The sequence below is a fragment of the Mirounga leonina genome, unplaced genomic scaffold (assembly GCF_011800145.1).
Source record: "Mirounga leonina isolate KUSES-001 unplaced genomic scaffold, KU_Mleo_1.0 Mir_201, whole genome shotgun sequence".
NCBI lineage: Eukaryota > Metazoa > Chordata > Mammalia > Carnivora > Phocidae > Mirounga > Mirounga leonina.
The window spans coordinates 22,007,539-22,030,040 of record NW_023270504.1 but is presented as its reverse complement, the minus strand read 5'-3'; the positions used below and the strand labels follow the sequence as shown (position 1 = coordinate 22,030,040).

Here is a 22,502-nt window from a genome sequence, read left to right as displayed (position 1 = left end):
GGAAATAGGCATACAGATTCAGGAGGCACAGAGAACCTGCCTCAAAATTAATAAAAATAGGTCAATGCCTCAACATATAAGATGAAGTTTGTAAACTTCAGAGACAAAGAGAAAATCCCGAAAACAAATTGGAACAAGAGATCCTTAACATACAAGGTAGGGACATAAGGCTGGTAGTAGACTTATCCAAGAGATCTGGCAGGTCAGAAAGGACTGGCAGGATATATTTGGGATGCTAAAAGAGAAACATATGCAGCCAAGAATAATTTATCCAGCAAGGCTTTCATTCAGAATAGAAGGAGAGATAAAGAGCTTCCAGGACAAACAGAAACTAAAAGATTTGTGATCACTAAACCAACCCTGCAAGAAATATTGAAGGGGGTCCTTTAAGTGAAGAAAAAGCCCAAAAGTAGCATAGATCAGAAAGGAACAGAGACAATATACAGAAATAGTGATATTACAGGGAATACAATGTCATTGAATTAATATCTTTCAATAGTTACTCTGATATAAATGGGCTAAATGCTCTAATTAAAAGATACTGGTTATCAGATTAAATAAAAAAAGCAAGACCCATTGATATGTTGTCTACAACACTCATTTTACACACAAAGACACACAAAGACATTTTACACACAAAGGAGAAATCTTTATCATGCTAATAGACATCAAAAGAAAGCTGGGCTAGCAATCTTTATATCAGACAAATTGGATTTTAAACCAAAACTATAATAAGAGATGAAGAGGGACACTATATAATAATTAAAGGGTCTATCCAACAAGAAGTTCTAACAATTATAAATATTTATGCCCCTAACATAGGAGCAGCCAATTATATAAAGCAATTAATAACAAAATTAAGGAAACACATTGATAATAATACAATAATAGTAGGGAATTTTAACATCCCATTCACAGCACTGGACAGATCATCTAAGCAGAAGATCAACAAGGAAACAAGGACTTTGGATGACATACTGGACCAGAAGAACTTCACAGATATATCCAGGGCATTCCATCCTAAAGCAACAGAACATGCATTCTTCTCAAGTGCACATGGAACAGTCTCCAGAAATAGATCACATACAGGATCACAAATCAGGTCTCAAACAGTACCAAAATATTGGGATTATTCCCTGCATATTTTCAAATGACAATGCTTTGAAACTTGAACACAATCACTAGAGAAAATTTGGAAGGAACACAAATGCATAGAGGTTAAAGAGCATCCTATTAAAGAGTTAATGGGTCAACCAGGAAATTAAAGAAGAATTTAAACAATTCATGGAAACAAATGAAAATGAAAAGACAATTGTTCAAAACCTTTGGGATGCAGCAAGTCCTGTCTGGTCCTAAGACAGAAGAATACAGCAATATGGGGCACCTGGGTGGCTTAGTCATTAAGCGTCTGCTTATGGCTCATGTCATGATCCCAGGATCCTGGGATCAAGCCCTGCATCGGGCTCCCTGCTCGGCAGATTGCCTGCTTCTCCTTCTCCCACTCCCCTTGCTTGTGTTCCCTCTCTGTCTCTCTCTCTCTGTCAAATAAATAAAATCTTAAAAAAGAAAGAAGAATATAGCAATAACAGGTTTTCTCAAAAACAAGAAAAGTCTCAAATACACAACCTAACCTTACACCTAAAGGAGCTAGAGAAAGAGAAGCAAATAAATCCTAAATCCAGCAAGAGAAGAGAATTAATAAAAATAAGAGCAGAAATCAATGAAATAAAAACCAAAAGAACAGTAGAACAGATCAATGAAACGAGGAGCTGTCTCACTGGAAGAATTAATAAGATCAATAAACCTCTAGCCAGAACATCAAAAAGAAAAGAGAAAGGACCCAAATAAATAAACTCATGAATTAAAGAGGAGAGATCACAACCAACACTGAAGAAATACAAACAATTATAAGAACATACTAGGATCAACTATATGCCAGGAAATTAGGCAATCTGGAAGAAATGGATGCATTCCTAGAAACATATAAACTACCAAAACTGAAACAGCAAGAAATAGAAAACCTGAACAGTCCCATAACCAGCAAGGAAATTGAAGCAGTAATTAAAAACCTCCCAAAAGAGAGTCCAGGGCCAGATGGCTTCCCAGGGGAACTCTACCAAACATTTAAAGAAGAATTCATACCTATTCTTCTGAAGTTGTTCCAAAAATTAGAAACAGAAGGAAAATTTCCAAACTTATTCTATAAGGCCAGCATTACCTCGATCCCAAAACCAGACAAAGACCACACCAAAAGGGAGAGTTACAGAACAATATCCCTGATGAATATGGATGCAAAAATTCTCACCAAGATGCTAACCAATAGGATCCAACAGCACATTAAAAGGATCATTCATCATGACCAAGTGGGATTTAGTCCTGGGCTGCAAGGGTGGTTCAACATCCACAAATCAATCATTGTGATACAACACATTTATGAAAGAAAGGACAAGAATCATATGATCCTCCCAATAGATGAAGAAAAAGCATTTTTTTTTAAGATTTTATTTATTTATTTGACACAGAGAGAGACACAGCGAGAGAGGGAACACAAGCAGGGGGAGTGGGAGAGGGAGAAGCAGGCCTCCCACGGAGCAGGGAGCCCGATGCGGGGCTCGATCCCAGGACCCTGGAATCATGACCTGAGCCGAAGGCAGACGCTTAATGACTGAGCCACCCAGGCGCCCCAAGAAAAAGCATTTGACAAAGTACAGTATCTTATCTTGATTAAAACTCTCCACAGTGGGGCGCCTGGGTGGCTCAGTCGTTAAGCGTCTGCCTTCGGCTCAGGTCATGATCCCAGGGTCCTGGGATCGAGTCCCACATCGGGCTCCCTGCTCAGCAAGAAGCCTGCTTCTCCCTCTCCCATTCCCCCTGCTTGTGTTACTGCTCTCGCTATCTCTCTCTCTGTCAAATAAATAAATAAAATCTTAAAAAAAAAAAAAAAAAACTCTCCGCAATGTAGGGATAGAGGGAACATACCTTAACATCATAAAAGCCATATATGAAAAGCCCACAGTGACTATCATTCTCAATGGGGAAAAATTGAGAGCTTTGCCCCTAAGGTCAGGAACATGACAGGAATGTCTACTCTTACCACTGTTGTTCAACACAGTACTAGCAGTCCTTGCCTCACCAATCAGCCAACAAAAATAAATAAATAAATAAAAAGCATTCAAACTGGCAAAGAAAAAGTCAAACTCACTCTTCACAGATGAAATGGTACTCTATATGGAAAACCCAAAAGACTCCACCCCAAAATTGTTAGAACTCATACAGGAATTCAGCAAAGTGGCAGGATATAAAATCAATGCACAGAAATCAATTGCATTTCTATACACCAAGAATGAAACTGAAGAAAGAGAAATTAAGGAATCTATCCCCATTTACAATTGCACCAAAAGCCATAAGAGACCTAGGAATAAGCCTAACTGAAGAGGTAAACATTCTGTACTCTGAAGACTGTAGAACACTTATGAAAGAAATTGAGGAAGACACAAAGAAATGGGAAAATGTTCCATGCTCATGCATTGGAAGAACGAATATTGTTTAAATGTTTATGCTACCTAGAGCAATCTATATTTTCAATGCAATCTCTATCAAAATACCATTGACATTTTTCACAGAGCTTGAACAAATGATCCTAAACTTTGTATAGAACCAGAAAAGAATCTAAATAGCCAAAAGAATGCTGTAAAAGAAAACCAAGCTGGTGGCATCACAATTCCAGACTTCAAGCTATATTACAAAGCTGTAATCATCAAGACACTATGGTACTGGCACAAAAACAGACACATAGATCAATGCAACAGAATAGAGAACCCAGAAATGGACCCTTAGCACTATGGTCAACTAATATTTGACAAAGCAGGAAAGAATATCCAATGGGGGGAAAAAATAGTCTCTTCAACAAATGGTGTTGGGAAAATTGGACAGCCACCATACTGTCACCAAGGATCATTTTCTTACACCATACACAAAAATGAGCCACCAAGGATCATTTTCTTACACCATACACAAAAGTAGACTCAAAGTGGATTAAAGATCTAAATGTGAGATAGGAATCCATCAAAATCCTAGAGGAGAACACAGGCCACAACCACCTTGTTCTCAGCAGCAACAATTTCTTGCTAGACACGTCTCCAGAGGTAAGGGAAACAAATGCAAAAATGAACTATTGGGACTTCATCAAGAGAAAAAGCTTTTGCACAACAAAGGAAACAGTCAACAAAACCAAAAGACAACCGACAGAATGGGAGAAGATATTTGTAAATGTCTTATCAGATAAATGACTCGTACCTGAAATCTATAAAGAACTTATCAGACTCAACCCCCAAAGAACAAATCAAACAAGAAATGGGCAGAAGACATGAACAGACATTTCTCCAAAGAAGATATCCAAATGGCCAACAGACACATGCTAAAATGCTCAACATTTGTATATCAGGGACATACAAATCAAAACCACAGTGAGTTACCACCTCACACCAGTGAGAATGGCTAAAATTAACAAGTCATGAAAGAACCAATGTTGGCGAGGATGTAGAGAGTGGGGAACCTTCTTACACAGCTGGTGGGAATGCAAGTTGGTATAGCCACTATGGAAAACAGTATGGGGGTTCCTCAAAAAAGTTAAAAAAAGAGCTACCCAATGACACAGAAATTGCACTACTGGGTATGTATTCCAAAGATACAAATGTGATCCAAAGTGGCACTTGCACCCCAATATTTATAGCAGCAATATCCGCAATAGCCAAACTATGGAAAGAACCCAGATGTCCATCGAAAGATGAATGGATAAAGGGGTGTATGTGTGTGTGTGTGTGTGTGTCAAACACAATGGACTATTACTCTGCCATCAAAAAAGAAATTGTACCATTTGCAACAACGTGGATGGAACTAGGGGGTATTAATGCTAAGCGAAATAAGTCAATCAGAGAAAGACAATTATATGATTTCACTCATAGGTAGAATTTAAGAAACAAAATAGAGGAGCATAGGGGAAAGGAGGGAAAAATAAAACAAGACAAAATCAGAGAGGGAGATAAATTATAAGAGACTCTTAATCATAAGAAACAAACTGAGGGTTGCTGGAGGGGAGGTGGGGGTGATCAGTAACTGGTTGATGGATATTAAGGAGGGCATGTGATGTAAAGAGTACTGGGTGTTATATACAACTGATGAATCACTGAACTCTCCCTCTGAATCTAATAATACAGTATATATTAACTAATTGAATTTAAATTTAAATTTTAAAAAAAGGAAAAGACTCCACTGGGACAAGACAGGGGTCTTTCCCCACCCCCAGAGAGGACCCCGCACTAGCTATGCTGCCACCACTCAGTCCTCTGTCTCCCCCTAAGGGTCTTGCCCCTGAAAACCCAGCAAAGAGCACCAGAGAGGAAAGCCCACTGCCCACTTCACACTAACCCCGGGCACACAGCTCTGCATTTAGAATGGGTGACCCATGGTGACTGGATCATGCACGCTCCAGAACCGGCCTGTGAGTCCAAAATACCTCATCACCCTTTCACAGGGAAGAGCCATTTGAAAACATCAGCAGATTCCAGAAAGCCAAAGAATAAAACCTAGCAGTTATATCTAAAATGTGAACAAAATCATAAGTAATGTAAGAGTAGAAAGAAGCCAAATGTTTAAAAAACTTTGTAAGAAAGGCAGCAAATACCATGAGGGACCATGAAATGCTGATGCCATTTCCCTTAAAATAGGGCAGACAGAAACAGAGACGTTTGCTATCATCCCTGGTACTCAGAATGGTTTTGGTACTATTAGCTAATAAAATCTGATGAGAAAATAAAAGGAAAAAAGAAACAAAAAATGAACTTCCCTTTCAGGTGTTGTAATCCTGCACTTGGAAACCTCAGGATACTTTTTCCTTCAGGAACAGGGGTTTGAGAGTGGGAGTGTCTGGCCTGTGGGGCTCTGCACTGCTCCAGGGCAGGCTTAGCATCAGGGTGATGGGAGCCAGCACCCTGGTTAGGTCTGGAGCCCCCAGCAGCCCTTCTGTCCCCAGAGCCCATAGTGGTGACCTACCAGGTGGGCTGGTGCCAGATTCCTGTTTGGCAAAAGAGAATGAGCCCATGGGGGGAGATGGGAAGGGGAGAATAGCTAGCCCGTGCCTCACCCCGCCTCTCTGGTTGTAGGACTCAGGTGGGCATCAGGAGCAGAGGCCCCCTGACCCGCCCTGCCTCCCCAAGTGCCCTGAGATGGGCCCGTGCTCTGGGAGCAGGTTCTAGGGAACAGCCTCCCTGGGGGCAGGCTCAGGGTCCAGACTTGGGTTCAGTCCTGGACAGTGCTCGGGCTGACTCTTGGGAGTCCCCCTCCTGCCCAGGTTTGCTGACACAGACCTCACGGGTATGGTGGGCACTTTTGACCATCTCTGGCTTCAGAGACAAAGGAAGGAAGGAGGTTTCTGAAGAACACACTCATGTGGTGGTTATCAGAGCTGTCTGCTGAGGATGGCAGTTGGTGGCAGTTAGGATTCTGTCTCTGGTGCTGGCCCATCCTCCCCAGTTCTGCCCACAGGAAATGAAGGAGTAGCCCAAGCACTTCTCCCAGGACATAATGCAGATCGACCTGGACTGAACCAGACCTTCTGCAAACACATCGTGTTCTGGGACCGCTTCGGTGTCAGGTGAAGCTGCTGAGCAAGCAGGGTTCTGGGGTGGGGGTCTCTAGGGGGCAGGAGAGACACAGCGGGCCTCTGGGTGGGGAATGCAGGGCGTCTAAGGAGAGGGGGATTGACAGCAGCACATAAAATACTACCACAGGGTAAGCGTGCTCTGGACGACACATGTGCCCCACGCTAGGGTCTGCAGAGATGAGGAGGCGACAAGGCAAGGGGCTTCTGGCATCGCGCTGTGAGCTGAGGCCTAAAGTGTCATGTGGAGCTGGCCATGTGAAGAGCAGGGATGCGGGGCGCACTAAGGGCAGCTGGGGGCCAGGCAGAACCGACAAGCCTGGACAAGGACACGCATGGACCAAATGCCAGTCGGACACCTTGGTGTTTTTAGTTATTTCTGAATTTTTTTGCATTTTATTTTAGACAATTTCCATTGTTTATGAAGATAAATAGTATGATGAGCCCCCAGATGCCGTCCCCGGGTCCAGCCCAGGGCTCTGTGCTCATCATACACTTTCCCAGCAGCAAACCCGAAACCTGGGATCTACTTTATCTGGAGATGTCTCCATATGCATTGTAGAAAACGGGGATCCCCTTTGTATGCATACCCACGACACCATCACCACCCTGCAAAGATTTAGTGCACATCCTTCGTGTGCAGCCTGTATTCGCACCTCCCTGGCCACCTTGGGATTCTCTGGAAGATCTGTTCTCATCAGAAGCCCAGGTTTCTGGTTGAGTCCCTGGGTTCTGGTGGAGAACCTGATGATGTGGGGGACTGAGCTGGAGGGATGGCAATACAGCGTGCACCCAGACAGGTTGGGTGCAAGTGGATGGTGGCAGGAGATGGAGCTGTGTCTGCATGGAAAGGGTAGAGGCTGGGGGTGTGCTCAAAGCCTGGGGCCCCAGAGAGGCTGACCTGGAGGGCTGCCAAGGCTGACGCTGAGACGCCTCCTGGATTGGGGCTTCCAATGTGGCTGCCCTGTACCTGTCTCGGGATGAAACATCAATGCTCCTTCACCCAGGGGGGTGCCCTGTATCCCCTGATCCTGGGTGGCCCCTATGACAGCCTTGGCCCTCAGAGTGCAGCTGGGTCATTGCTGACCTGTGACACCTGGTCCAGGGGGGCCAGCCTCCAGCAGCCCTAAAGCCCCAGTCACTACCCGAAACATCCATCACCCTACGGCCACCTTGCCACATACCTCTCAGAGACTGGCCCTGATGTGAGGGGGAGGCCCTACCCACACAGCACACATGGACACAAAATAAGAAGGAAATGTACAGAGCAGGACAGACATTTTGAATTGCGCATCTAATGTGGGTCCCCTGCAGACTGAGGACAAGCACCTTGGTTATCTAACACAGGATGAGGCACAAAATGGGCACAGATCCGAACAGATGCTTGAACAAAGAAGATGCACCCACACACAGATGTGCATTCATAAAGTGTGTGTATGTGTGACAGCAGCAGGTGAAAACACGTTGAACTTGCACATCACCACGAGCACACACCAGCACACATCTGTAAGAGAAGCTGACGGCACCCAGGGCTGGCACGCACCTGGGGCATCAGGAACTGGGGTGCACAGTCATGCAGCCAGGCTGGAAGACAGTATGGCGGCTTCTTACAAGGTTGAACGGAGCATCATCATACGCCCCAGAGTGCTCATAGATATTGACCCAACTGATTTGAAAACATTTATCTTCGTAAACCCTGCATGAACATTCCCTGCTTTATTCATGACAGCTCAAACCTGGAAGCAACCAAGATGCTCTTGGATGAACAAACACTTGTAATCTGTAAAACGGAATACAATTCAGTAACGCAAAGGAACGAGCTATCGATGCTTCAGTGCCATGGATGCAACTTGGGTGCGTTTTGCTCTGTGAAGGGAGCCAGACTCATGTATGGTTGCATTCACAGGATATCTGCAACAAGCCAGACCATGGGGAGGAGAAGCATCAGGGGCTGCTGAGAGCTGGTGCAGTGGGAGTGCTTGGCTACAGAGGGGACATCCAAAGTGGGGCAGGGACTCCAGGGCTGGAGGGAGAATCTGGTGGCTCTGTGAAAACTCAGGAACTTCACATCCTACAGTGTAGCTTTAACGGAGACAGGCAGAAAAAAACAGAATGAAAATAAACACCCATCACACTGTATGTCTGAGATACCTGCATCTCATTGTGTGTAGACCTGACCCCAAAGAAATGTCACACACTGAGGTGCCCTGAACACTGCAAGGCCTGCGTGGCTGGTTTCTTAGTCTGGCCAGCCTGGCTGTGTGGGTTGGCCAGGCAAGAGCAAACCAACACACCCTGCTGTCCCCTTTCCTAGGCAGCAAGCCCTGCTCCACGTGCTTTCAGCCTATTCCGTGTACAACACTGTGAGTATCCCTGCAGCTAGGCGTGCTGCCTCTCGGGTGTCCTTTGTCTTGAGTATTAGTGACCAAACATGACCTACTAGTTAGGACTCCAGCTCCCACTGTCGCAGAGAGGCAAGAGAGGGGCTCTCTAATCTAGGACCAAGGCAGGGGCCTGGGTGCAGACCTCACTCTGGGAGGGATGGCAGCTGAGTCCTTGAGTCCTGGGGCTGCCAGGTGTTCTAGCACGCATTGCTGTTGCTGTAAAACCAGGATTTGGATCCTGAAGATACCTTAGCAGTAATCAGAAACTGGGTGAAGAGGGAGGTTGCCATTACCCTGAACAGTTTAATAATGTGGCAGACCAGGACACGATTCCCACGGAGACTGCTCCCACTCTGCCACACATTCCAGAAGGTTCCCTTGAGAAACACCAGCTCAGACGTTCCACGGGCTCCATGGCGGTGTCTTGGCCCCGTTGTCCTCCTGGGCCTTCCCATGTGCCACAGTCAGGCCCCTGCCTGCACTCATGGTGGAGTCTCCAGACCTCGCTGGTCCCCTTTACCCTGGCACACCTCACTTAGGCACTTCTTCCTTGTCTGAGAAAGGGGACCGTGGGATGGCACCCAAAGGGCTCAGTAGAGGGACTGCATGGTGCTGGCACCTGATGGCACCTGAGCTGTCCGGGTGGCCCTGCACCCTGCTCTCCTCACCTTCTGGGGGTGCCCTCTGTGAGACTGGGCTGTGAGGAAGCTCTGGGAGCCTGATGCCAATGCCAGGGGAGGGTACAGAGGTGTCCTAGAGGTAGCCACCTTCCATGCAGCCTGGCTCTTCATTCCATTCTTCATTTCAGGGTTCTCCAAACTGCTGAGATTCCAGGGCCATCATGAGCGCATTCTAAGCAAAGTACTCCCAAAGCTGAAGAAGCACATGGCAAGTAAAGCACCCCAGAGGCACTGTCCCCATGGCAGGGGTGGGGGACGTGCAGAGCCCTTCTGCAGGTTTGATGTCTTGTTCCTTCTCCTGCTGGGGCCAGGGGTGCCCTTGGGGTGGAGCAGGGCTATGGGAAGTTGTCCTCTTGGCTCCATGGGCCCCTGGCACAAGGAGGTTTCCAGCCACTGGGTGGGTCCTCAACACTTTCTGCCCTTCCATCAGGATGAGGAACAGATGTGCAGTCATTTACATTGCCAAGTGGTTCCTTCAGTGTGTCATTGACCAGCTAAGGCCACCCAAGGAGACCTGTTCCCTGACCCGCTCACTGCCCCTGGGTCCTGGGGAGGGCCAAGCTCAGCCCCATCCTCCAGAGGAGCCAGACCCAATCCTGGGTCACTAAGGCTGAGATTCGCAGTGCAGACCCATCCTGGAGAAGCCCAGAGGCCCTCTTGAGGAAGTTCTGGGAGCCTGACTATCTGCTTCCACTGGGGTGTGGGCAAGCCCTTGGCCCATTCTGTAGCCAGCCTGGGGTCCTCTCAGGGCATGATACCACCAACTGTGGACAGAGTCTGATGCAGCCAGGGGGGCTGCAGGGGCTGTGGGCAGATGGGAGTCCGTAGCCTGTGCTGAGACCCCCATGGGCCCTGCCCAGGCTGCTCGTTCCACAACTGTTGTCCACACAGACCCCCTTCTCACTCACCCTGAAACTCTGGGATGCCTACATCCTGGACAGCAAGCATGTGCTCACAGCCATGACATACACGATCCTCAAGATGCACAGCAGTAAGTGAGCCCATAGGAGCCCAGGTGTGTGCGAGGGTGGGGAGCAGGGCCATGGCCCACTGCTCTGACCAGGGCACAAGCCTCAGAGGAGGGAGGGACAGCCAGGCAGGTGGGTGGGGCAGGGCACATCTCCTGAAGCTGCCCCTGGAAAGTCTTCAGGAGTTTCTGCAGGACCACACTGTCCCAGATCTGGGCCCTGGAGGATGAGGTGGTGCTCAGACACCTTCAGGCCTCCATGGCCTAGCTACGAAAGATGAAGTGTGATCTGCCCCCCTCAGGTGGGCTCAAGGCCCAGTCCCCTCCCAATTCACCCTCCTGGGGCAGCAGACAGTAGACAGAGCCCCCGGGACCTTCCTCCTCATCTCTGTCCATCTCCTCTTCTGTTCCAACCTTGGGAAAACCAGGCCAGGGCTGGACATCTGGGCAGCTGGGGCTGGGGATCAGCAGCCTGGGGAGCCTTGTTGTCAGTGTCAGGCCATTGTGGCCATACAGGGAGCGATGAGGAGACTTCCTGGCACCCCAGCCAGCTGGGGACAAACAGCATGCTGGAGATGCTAACCCAGTCTGCCTCTTTCCAGTGGAACCTGAAGAGTTCCCCATGATGCTCCTGGGCCTGCAGCAAGTGCCCTGAGCTCCCAGGCCTCTCCTCCCTTCTCCTAGCATTGAGACACTCCCCAGAGTGGAAAGGCTGGCCTCCCCAGGACCAGCCACCCAACGAGAGCAGCCTGGACCCCCTCCCGGCCAGGCCATCCTTAAGGCCAAGGAGCAGTTGCAGGAGGAAATCTCCACAGAGCCTACGGCTGAACACCTGTGTCCAGGAGCCCCAGCAGCTCAGGTTCTGACCTGTCTGCCACCAGCCCAGGAACCCTCATTGGCCTGGCTGCCCCCACAGTGATGGAATTCCCTCTCCAACCTGCCAGTGAACTAGGAGGGTGCAGGCAGGTGACCCCTGAATGTGGGCTTGAAGCCAGAAAACTTGGTCCCTTTCCCTTCATCATCTGCCTGGACCACCTCAGGGCCCACACACAGACCTGGCCCTGGAATCTCCTGGGATGCCCGTGAGGGGCTCCACTCATTCCACTGAAGATGAAGCTGTAGAGCCCATGACACCCCTCCTGCCCTGTGGCCACTGCAGCTCATACCCCTCTGAAGGTAGTGACTGGCACAGTCAAGACAGAGCCAGGGCAGTGCTGAGCCAGCTGCCCCAGCACCCAGCACATGCCCATGACCCTCTGGCCTCTGTGTCCACAGGGAAGCTAGATGCTCATGTGCCTCTGGCGGAGAGGCTCATGGTGGGTGTGGGGGCTCTGAGGTTCTGGCCAGCCAGCAGCATGCCCTGCCTTGTCATACTGGCCTTCCTAGCGGGCAGCACCCCCCACATAAGGCACAAATCCCTAAGCCAGAGAGACCTGACCTGGCCCCGAGCTCTGGGGGGGCTGGCAGAGATGACATGAGCCCCTCCATAACTAGAATGAAGACTGATGAGACCGAGCCCCCCGTGGTCCTGGCCAATACTGGATTCTGGCCCAAGGCTGGACGTGCACTCTCAGAGTGGCCACCTGGTCCTGGGCATGCCCCACTTCTTTGACTTAGGGCAGCGCTGGGAGCAACAGGCCATCCCAACAAAGGGGTAGCAAGGGCAGGCAGGTGAGATCTACCCTCACCCACACAAGGAAGCAGGTTCCCCCAGAGGCCGTCAGTCACCTGGCACCAATGGGGCAGATGTCAAGGCCAGGCAGACATACAGGGGCCTGTTCGGGAACCCAAAAGCTGCAGCCTCAGGTCAGGCCTGAGGATGCTGGCAGGTTTGGACCTGGCAGGCTAGGACCATCACTCTGCTGTCCTCAGCAACTGCCTCTCAGGGACCCCAAACTCAGGAAATGTGCCGCCACCCGGAGTCAGCAGAAGGCTCCAAGGTGGGGGCCTCTAGCACTCCTCTAGTTTCCCAGAGCTGGAGCCAGAGCCAGAGTGGCTACCCTGTGTCACGGGAGAGGGGGCAATAAGCACTCTTCCCTGGCAGTGAAGGGCCAAGCAGATCCCTGGCTAGTTGTGGGGTGGGGAGCCCGTTCACCTGGTGTGTCTGAGTCGAGGTCTCAATGTAGGGGATGCCATGAGGCAAGGTCATGTGTCTGCCAGTACTCTAAGTTGTGCGCAGCCAGGTCACACTTGTTCCCTACCAGCACCACGTGCACATCATCAGAATCCCTCACTCACTTGATCTGCTCCCTGCAAGGAAGAAGGTGGGAGTGAGTCAGTGCGCTATAAGCATGGATGCATCCAGGACCCTGACAAACAGACACAGGATAAACAGAGGGACAGGGGGGACCCCTGACGGCCGGCAAGCAGCTCACCTGTATTGGTGGATGTCCTTGAAGGCCTCGCTGTTTTTGATGGTAAACAAACACAGGAAACCTTCTCCAGTGTGCATGTACTGGTACCATATGGCACTCTACTCCCGGCCCACCATGTCCAAAATGTCCAGCAGGCATGTCTCACCATTGATAACCACTTGCTTCTGATAGGAGCCCTGCAGGAAGACAGTGCTTAAGGACCACCCCACCCACCCCTCCTAAGATGAAGCAATCAAACCACCAGCCCATCCCAGGCACCTATCCTGCCCCACCTCCAGGTCCCACAAGGAGGGGACACCCTCCTATGGGGCACACAGAAGACAAGCCCACATCAGAATCCAGAGCTGGGGATAGGAGCACCACAGCTCATCTCGATGGTGGGATCATATTCATCCACGAAGTGGTTCTGGGTGAGGTGGATGGTCAGGGTACTCTTCCCCACACCTCCAGCGCCCACTTTCCTCAACACAGATCCTGAAGTCCATTCTTGTCCCACATCCCTGGGACTCTGGAGAAAGCCTCTGTTCACCTTTTCAGGATATGGGACCACCTCCCACTTTTCAAGATTACAAAATGCAACCTGTACTTGGGATTATACTCTAACCCCTTGGGAGGCCCAGAGATAGGCATTTCTGAGAAATAGATATAAATCACATTATCTGTGCCTTTGGGAGTTATTGATTGAGGGTTAGCAACTCAGAGTAGCCACCAGGTACCCAGGCTGAAGTGGACCCTTAGCCCACCCTCTTGGGAAGAAGACCAGAAAGGGCAATAAATGTTCTGTTCAGGACACAGAGATTTACTAGAGACAGTCATGACATTACACCAACTTATGGTTCCAACCAAACTCAAATCTGCTCTCAGCTGCCCCTTGCCTGGGTGTTCAGTGCACAGGTAGATCATTCCACTGCAGGTGGAAGGTCAGTGAGGGCCCCTCAGGAAGCCATGTGGGAGATTGTGGCAGTTCTGCACTTAGGACAGAAAGGAAGAGGGGATGGAGGCAGAGCCAAGTAGGGCACCCTGGTTGGGGGCCCGGTTGGGTTAGAACCTGTGGCACCCTCCACAGGCTTCTCCTTGGTACCCTCATAGCTTTCTGAGGCACAGCCCCATCTTCTTGGAGCCCCCCAACATCCCTACAAATCCCCCTTTTCCCTGACCCCCCCACCCCCTGGGAGCCATCCTACACACCTAGAGCCACTCCTCCCTCTAGAAGCACCCTGCAATTTCCTGGGAGCCACCCCCCCAAACCTCCTTCATCACTCTGGGAGGCCCCTGTCTTTCTGGACCCCCACCTCATTGCCCAGCAGCCTCCACATTCCCTAGGAGTCGCTTGTCCCCTGGGAGGCCTTCCCCTTAGCTCTCCCCAAAATCTCCTGTCCCCCGGGAACCCCTGGGGTCCAGCAAGGGTAGAAGTGAGGCAGTCAGACTTGCAAGTTGTGCAGACAACCTGTCAGCCCCTGATACACAGCTTGGGTTTTCTCTGAGAGCAGGAGGATCCCTTGGAAGTGAAAGTTATGATGGTTTGGCCTAGGATGTCCAGGGATATTTTGGAGGCGCAGGTGAGTGATGGTGGTGATGGATTGGCTCTCAGGGCGAGAGGAAGGGACACTCCAGGGTGTCAGCTATAGTAGCTGAGGACATTGTTGGGCTATTTACCAAATGGCAGGGCCGAGCAAAATCTCCTTGAGGTGGAGTAGAATTACTTTAGAATATTTGGGGATGTCCATGAGACAACCAGTGTTTTAGCTACTGGCTGAGTGGAGATGGATCACAAACTGGTGCCTATTTATTTACCACTGTGGGGAGTGGACCAAGTGCCAACTGCTGGACACAACAGGCATTCACTGTCTACCAGGGAAGGGAAAGCTCATCATGGGGACCAAGGCCAGTGGCTGGGGGCCCGGGGTGGCTGGTGGAGGGGTTGGACTAGGCATGAAGCCAGTGGAGCTCAATACCCTTCCCCTGCTCAGGCCCCTCCAGGGCACCAGGACAGACCCTAGCCTTGGGTTCCATCATCCCAGGTTGTTAAATTTGTCAAATGAAAGCATTTTGACTGAATTACTGTCTTTCCACTCCATCATCTCCTCTCTTAGGCTCTTCCTTTGGTTCCCAGAGGCCTGCTTCGAGGACCAGTTGTATTGGCCAGGGGAAAGAAGGGACGGGGGCATGGAGGCAATCTCTGAGGGTGGCTTTGTTGTACTCTAGTTGTGTGACTATTTAACACTAACATTGTATTATTATTTGCACTTTTTAAAAATACAAAAGCAAAACACTAAAGCATTTTTTAAAAAGACATGAAAGATACAAAGGACCCAGTGAATCTATATGGGTTAACACAGGTAAGACATTGTTTGAAATTAGGAACTTTTAGTTTGAGGGTGTTTTTTTTTTTTTTAAAGATTTTATTTATTTATTTGAGAGAGAGAATGAGATAGAGAGAGAGCATGAGAGGGGGGAAGGTCAGAGGGAGAAGCAGGCTCCTCGCTGAGTCGGGAGCCCGATGTGGGGCTCGATCCCAGAACCCTGAGATCATAACCTGAGCTGAAGGCAGTCGCCTAACCAACTGAGCCACACAGGCGCCCTACAGTGTTTTCAATAGATTTATAAAGTCGCCTTTAGTCACTGACTCAGATAGTATATTTAAATTTCTTGTTGGCAAATCCATTTTATAACTCCCATTTTCATATTGTTTTGTTGTCCTTGTAAATGCAATCAATGATAATTCATTAATTCATGGATGTTAATATTATTTCTAATAAGAGGTGATTGAATTTTGACACAAGCCATATCCGCACAATCCTAAACTTCCAGATCCCCTCTGCATATGTATACATGGTCAAATTCTGTATGCTCATAAGTGTGGAAGATTAGTCTTCCTCTTTCTAATATCTTTGTGAATATCTTTACATCAATCTCATTTTCTCTGCCTATATCTTATTTACTTTATTGCCCTGAACACTTTCTCCTTTTATTCTTTGTAGTATTTCTGTTGTCAAGGAACATATTTACAGAAATAGCTTCATTTGAAACCTTTCCTTTCAGGAACTCACACATAATTCAGGTCATTATTTCAGCCACACAGTCAGTAAACAGCACCTCCGACGATGTTGACCTCATAGGCTGAGCTATGCAGCCCCTGAAAGCCACAGAGGTCCCACCACAGCTTTGGCAGGGCTAATGTTTGCTCTGTATCGACAGTGTAACCAGAGATGCCGCGGCACACACTCACCAACTCACGCTCATCGTGATTGTTCGACTTACTCTTCCATTATCCATACAGTCAGTTTCTGTACACATTCAGTTTTATTGGTTATACTGCACTTCTAAGTGCTTCCTGAGTAGAGGAGTTCCACCACCTCTTTTCAGTGCCTCACATCCCCTGGGAGTCCACAAATATTTTATCTTTTATCTTTTGTTGTTATTACTTGATAGTGCCTATGAAAAACACGGAGACAGAAAACAGTGTTACCCTTGAACATGCTGAAATATTCTTTACTCCCTTGCATTTGGTTAAATCTTAAGTATCACAGAAAATTAGTGTCAGAATACTTTCCACAACCTTCCTTTGTGTGAGGCCCATTTTATAAACTGCTAACACAGCCTAGGCTCACCTTAACCACTGTCTTACTGCTCTACACCATGATGTCTGTGTCTTATTCTCCCATAGACCGCAAGTGTCGCGATGGACTATGCTCACCGATCTTTGCAATGTAGAACTAACACAGTAACAAGTTGCATATGTTAACTAGATAAATGTGAGTTCAATGAATAAATAAGTGGGCTGGAATTTATGCTATTTCCTAGAGCTTCTGTTCATTCTGTATCACAGGGAGAAAAGCACAAAATAATGTGTCGACTATAACCCAAGTCAGTATCTGTCTTTTTTTTTCTTTTTTTCTTTTTTTACTTTTCTGACAGTCATAATTTTTAAAGTGAATAAAGAAAAATAGCACCAGATCATGTACAGAAGTGTTGAGTCACTATATTGTACGCCTGAAACTAATATTACACTGTAAGTTAACTAACTGGAATTTAAATAAAAACTTAAAAAAGAGAGAGAAATGTTGGTGAAAGACATAAAATATAAACAGCTAGAATCCAATATTTTTTAAATAAACCTATCAGAAAAAATTAGGTGGTTGAATTTCCACCTTTTCTGTTTTTATAGGCAATTCCCCTCAACACCAGACCCCATCTGCAATTCAAACTAAAAACTGCTTATTTTAAATTACAGTCAAATTAGTGAATTCAGTTAAGAAGTACTAAAATGGCAAGTGAGACTTAAAAGTAAAAAGTCTGAAAAAATGGTCCATTTGTTTCTGTTTTCTTTTTTTTTATTTTTTGTTCTTGTGCTTATGTTTTTAATTAGCAAACATTTGATAAAATTTTTGGCATATTATTAATACATTTACAATTACCAAATTTGCTTTCACTATATAGACATAGCCCTACAATTATATATACTATCAGAACAAGGAACATTATCACAGATAAAGAAGAACAATCTAAAATGATAAAGGTGTCTAGCTTTCAAAGAAGACATAAAAATCCTTAGTGTAAATGCACCTAATGATAGAGTATAAAATACATGAGACAAAACTGATAGAACTCTATGGAGAAATAGAAAATTTAACTATTACAGGTGGAGACTTCAACACATCTCTATCAGTAACTGACAGATCCAGCAAGTAGAAAATCAGTAAAAATATAATTGACCTGACAGCACTATCAATCAACGTGGTGGCTTGACATTTATAGAATGATTTATTCAACAACAGTAGAATATACATTCTTTTCAAGCTTCATGGAACATTCCCCAAGATCAACTATATAAAACATACCTTAACAAGTTTAAAAGAATAGAAATTATATAAAGTATCTTCATAGACCACAATTGCACTAATATAGAAATTAATAATAAAAGATAGCTGGGAAATGTTCAAACAATTGGAGCTTAAACAGCACCCTTATAAAAACAAATGCATCAAAGAAGTCTGAAGAGAAATTAAAATATATTTTCAATTAAATGAAAATACAATTTATCAAAATTTGTGAGATACAGCAAAAGCTCGGGGAAAACTTCTAGCATTACATGAATATAATAGAAAAATGAAAACATCACAAAACCATGCTTCTATCTAGTGAAACTAAAGAAAGAAGAGCAATTTAAGCTTAAAGCAAATAGAAGAAAGAAAGTAATAAAAATTAGAGCAGAAATCAATGAAATTGAAAACAGAAAGCAAAAGGGAAAAATCAATGAAACCAACAGCTGATTCTTTATAAGTCAGGCTGACCAAAACAAACAACAAGGAGAAGACACAAATTACTAACAACAAAAATGAAAGAAGAGATGTCATCACAGATTGCATTAAAACAATGTGGTACTAGCATAAAGCATAGCTGTAAGAGATTAATAAAACAGTATAGAGTGCAGGGAAAAAAACACCAGATTTATGGTTGATTATCTTTTGACATGTTATTTCCTTTTAATCTCTGTAGTGTCTGTAGCCATGTTTTCTCTTTCATTTCTGATTTTCTCTTTTTCTTCCCCCTTGGTCAAACTACCTAGAGATTTATCAATGTTATTAGTCTTTTTAAAAAACTTGCTTTTGGTTTACTATGTTTCTTTTTTTTAAATTTTTTAAATTTTATTATTTTATGTTAGTCACCATACAATATACATCATTGGTTTTTGATGTGGTGATCCACGATCCATTGTTTTCATATAACACCCAGTGCTCCATTCAGTTCGTGCCCTCCTTAATACCCATCACCGGGCTAACCAATCCCCCCTCCCCCCTTCCCCTCTAAAACCCTGTTTGTTTCTCAGAGTCCATAGTCTCTCATGGTTCATCTCTCCCTCTGATCCCCCCCCCCTTCATTTTTCCCTTCCTTCTCCTAATGTCCTCCATGTTATTCCTTATGTTCCACAAATAAGTGAAACCATATGATAATTGACTTTCTCTGCTTGACTTATTTCACTTAGCATAATCTCTTCCAGTCCCATCCATGTTGACGTAAAAGTTGGGTATTCATCCTTTCTGATGGCTGAGTAATATTCCATTGTATATATGGACCACATCTTCTTTATCCATTCATCTGTTGAAGGGCATCTCGGCGCTTTCCACAGTTTGGCTATTGTGGACATTGCTGCTATGAACATTGGGGTGCATATGGCCCTACTTTTCACTACATCTGTGTCTTTGGGGTAAATACCCAGGAGTGCAATTGCTGGGTCAAAGGGTAACTCTATTTTTAATTTTTTGAGGCACCTCCACACTGTTTTCCAAAGTGGTTGTACCAACTTGCATTCCCCCCAACAGTGTAAGAGGGTTCCCCTTTCTCCACAACCTCTCCAACATTTGTTGTTTCTTTCCCTGTCCATTTTGGCCATTCTAACTGGTGTATGGTATCTCAGTGTGGTTTTGATTTGGATTTCCCTGATGGCTGATGATGATGAACATTTTTTCATGTGTCTATTAGCCATTTGTATGTCTTCTTTGGAGAAGTGTCTGTTCATATCTTCTGCCCATGTTTAGACTTGATTATTTGTTTTTTGGGTGTTGAGTTTGAGAAGTTCTTTTTAGATCTTGGATACCAGCCCTTTATCTGTAGATATTTGCAAATATCTTCTCCCATTCTGCGTTGCCATTCTAACTGGTATAAGGTGGTATCTCAATGTGGTTTTGATTTGGATTTCCCTGATGGCTGATGATGATGAACATTTTTTCATGTGTCTGTTAGCCATTTGTATGTCTTCTTCAGAGAAGTGTCTTTTCATATCTTCTGCACAGTTTTTGACTTGATCATTTGTTTTTTGGGTGTTGAGTTTGAGAAGTTCTTTATATTTTTTTTATTTTTAAAAATGTTTTATTTATTTATTCATGAGAGTCAGAGAGAAAGAGAGAGAGGCAGAGGCAGAGGGAGAAGCAGGCTCCCCGCCGAGCAGGGAGCCCGATGCGGGGCTCGATCCCGGGATCCCGGGATCATGACCCAAGCCGAAGGCAGACGCTCAACCATCTGAGCCACCCAGGCGCCCCGAGAAGTTCTTTATAGATCTTGGATACCAGCCCTTTATCTGTAGTGTCATTTGCAAATATCTTCTCCCATCTGTGGGTTGCCTCTTTGTTTTGTTGACTGTTTCCTTTGCTGTGCAGAAGCTTTTTATCTTGATGAAGTCCCAAAAGTTCATTTTTGCTTTTGTTTCACTAGCTTTTGGAGATGTATCTTGAAAGAAGTTGCTGTGGCTGATGTCGAAGAGGTTACTGCCTATGTTCTTCTCTAGGATTTTGATGGATTCCTGTCTCACATTGAGGTCTTTCATCCATTTTGAGTTTATCTTTGTGTATGGTGTTAGAGAATGGTCGCGTTTCATTCTTCTGCATGTGGCTGTCCAATTTTCCCAGCACCATTTATTGAAGAGACTGTCTTTTTTCCATTGCATATTTTTTCCTGCTTTGTCAAAGATTATTTGACCATAGAGTTGAGGGTTCTCTATTCTGTTCCATTGGTCTATATGTCTGTTTTTGTGCCAGTACCATGCGTCTTGGTGATCACAGCTTTGTAATATAGCTTGAAATCGGGCAACGTGATGTCCCCAGCTTTGTTTTTCTTTTTCAACATTTTCTTGGTGATTCAGGGTCTTTTCTGATTCCATACAAATTTTAGGATTGTTTGTTCCACCACTCTGAAAACTGTCATTGGAATTTTGATCGGGATGGCATTGAAGGTATAGATTGCTCTGCGTAGCATAGACATTTTAACAATGTTTATTCTTCCGATCCATGAGCATGGAATATTTTTCCATCTTTTTGTGTCTTCTTCAACTTCTTTCATGAGTGTTCTGTAGTTGCTAGAGTATAGATCCTTTACCTCTTTGGTTAGGTTTATTCCAAAGTATCTTATGGTTTTTGGTGCTATTGTAAATGGAATCATTTCTCTAATTTCTCTTTCTACAGTTGCATTGTTAGTGTATAAGAAAGCAACTGATTTCTGTGCATTGATTTTGTATCCTGCCACATTACTGAATTGCTGCATGAGTTCTAGTAATTTGGGGGTGGAGTCTTTTGGGTTTTCCACATAAAGTATCATGTCATCTGCAAAAAGAGAGAGTTTGCCTTCTTCTTTGCCAATTTGAATACCTTTTATTTCTTTTTGTTGTCTGATTGCTGTTGCTAGGACTTCTAGTACTATGTTGAACAATAGTGGCGAGAGTGGGCATCCTTGTCGTCTTCCTGATTTTAAGGGAAAGGCCCCAGCTTTTCCCCATTGAGGATGATATTCGTTGTGGGTTTTTCATAGATGGATTTTATGAACTTGAGGAATGTTCCCTCTATCCCTATACTCTGAAGAGTTTTAATCAGGAAAGGATGCTGTATTTTGTCAAATGCTTTTTCTGCATCAATTGAGAGGACCATAGGGTTCTTCTCCCTCCTCTTATTAATGTGTTCTATCACATTGATTGATTTGCGAATGTTGGACCACCCTTGCATCCTGGGGATAAATCCCACTTGGTCGTGGTGGATGATCCTTTTAATGTATTGTTGGATCTTATTAGCTAGGATTTTGTTGAGGATTTTGGAATCCATATTCATCAGGGATATCGGTCTGAAATTCTCTTTTTGATGGGGTCTTTGCCTGGTTTGGGGATTAAGGTAATGCTGGCCTCAAAGAATGAGTTTGGAAGTTTTCCTTCTGTTTCTATTTTTTGAAACAGCTTCAGTAGAATAGGTATTATTTCTTCTTTGAATGTTTGGTAGAATTCCCCAGGGAATCCATCAGGCCCTGGACTCTTGTTTTTTGGGAGGTTTTTGATCACTGCTTCAATCTTGTTACTGGTTATTGGCCTATTCAGGTTGTCATTTTCTTCCTGTTTCAGAGTTGGCAGCTTATAGGTTTCCAGGAAGGCCTCCATTTCATCCGGATTGCTCAGTTTATTGGCATATAGCTGTTGATAATAATTTCTAATAATTGTTTCTATTTCCTTGGTGTTAATCATGATCTCTCCCCTTTCATGCGTAATTTTATTAATTTGGGTCCTTTCTCTTTTCTTTTGGGTAAGTCTGGCCAGTGGTTTATCGATCTTATTAATTCTTTCAAAGAACCAACTTCTAGTTTCGTTGATCTGATCTACTGTGTTTCTGGTTTCTAATTCATTGATCTCTGCTCTAATCTTAATTATTTATCTTCTAATGCATGGCTTAGGCATCGTTTGTTGCTTTTTCTCTAGTTCTTTAAGGTGTAGAGTTAGTTGGTGAATTCGGGATTTTTTTTTTTTTTTTTTTTGAGTGAGGCTTGGATGGCTATGTATTTCCCCCTTAGAACCGCCTTTGCAGTATCCCATAGGTTTTGGACCGATGTGTTTTCGTTCTCATTGATTTCCATGAATTGTTTAAGTTCTTTGATTTCCTGGTTGACCCAAACATTCTTGAGCAGAGT

At 45.4% G+C, this 22,502-nt stretch overlaps 1 pseudogene; it reads right to left on the bottom strand.

Moving 5' to 3' along the window:
• Positions 1–12,639: 12,639 nt before the first annotated feature.
• Positions 12,640–16,644, bottom strand: LOC118025433 (annotated as a pseudogene).
• Positions 16,645–22,502: the final 5,858 nt, after the last annotated feature.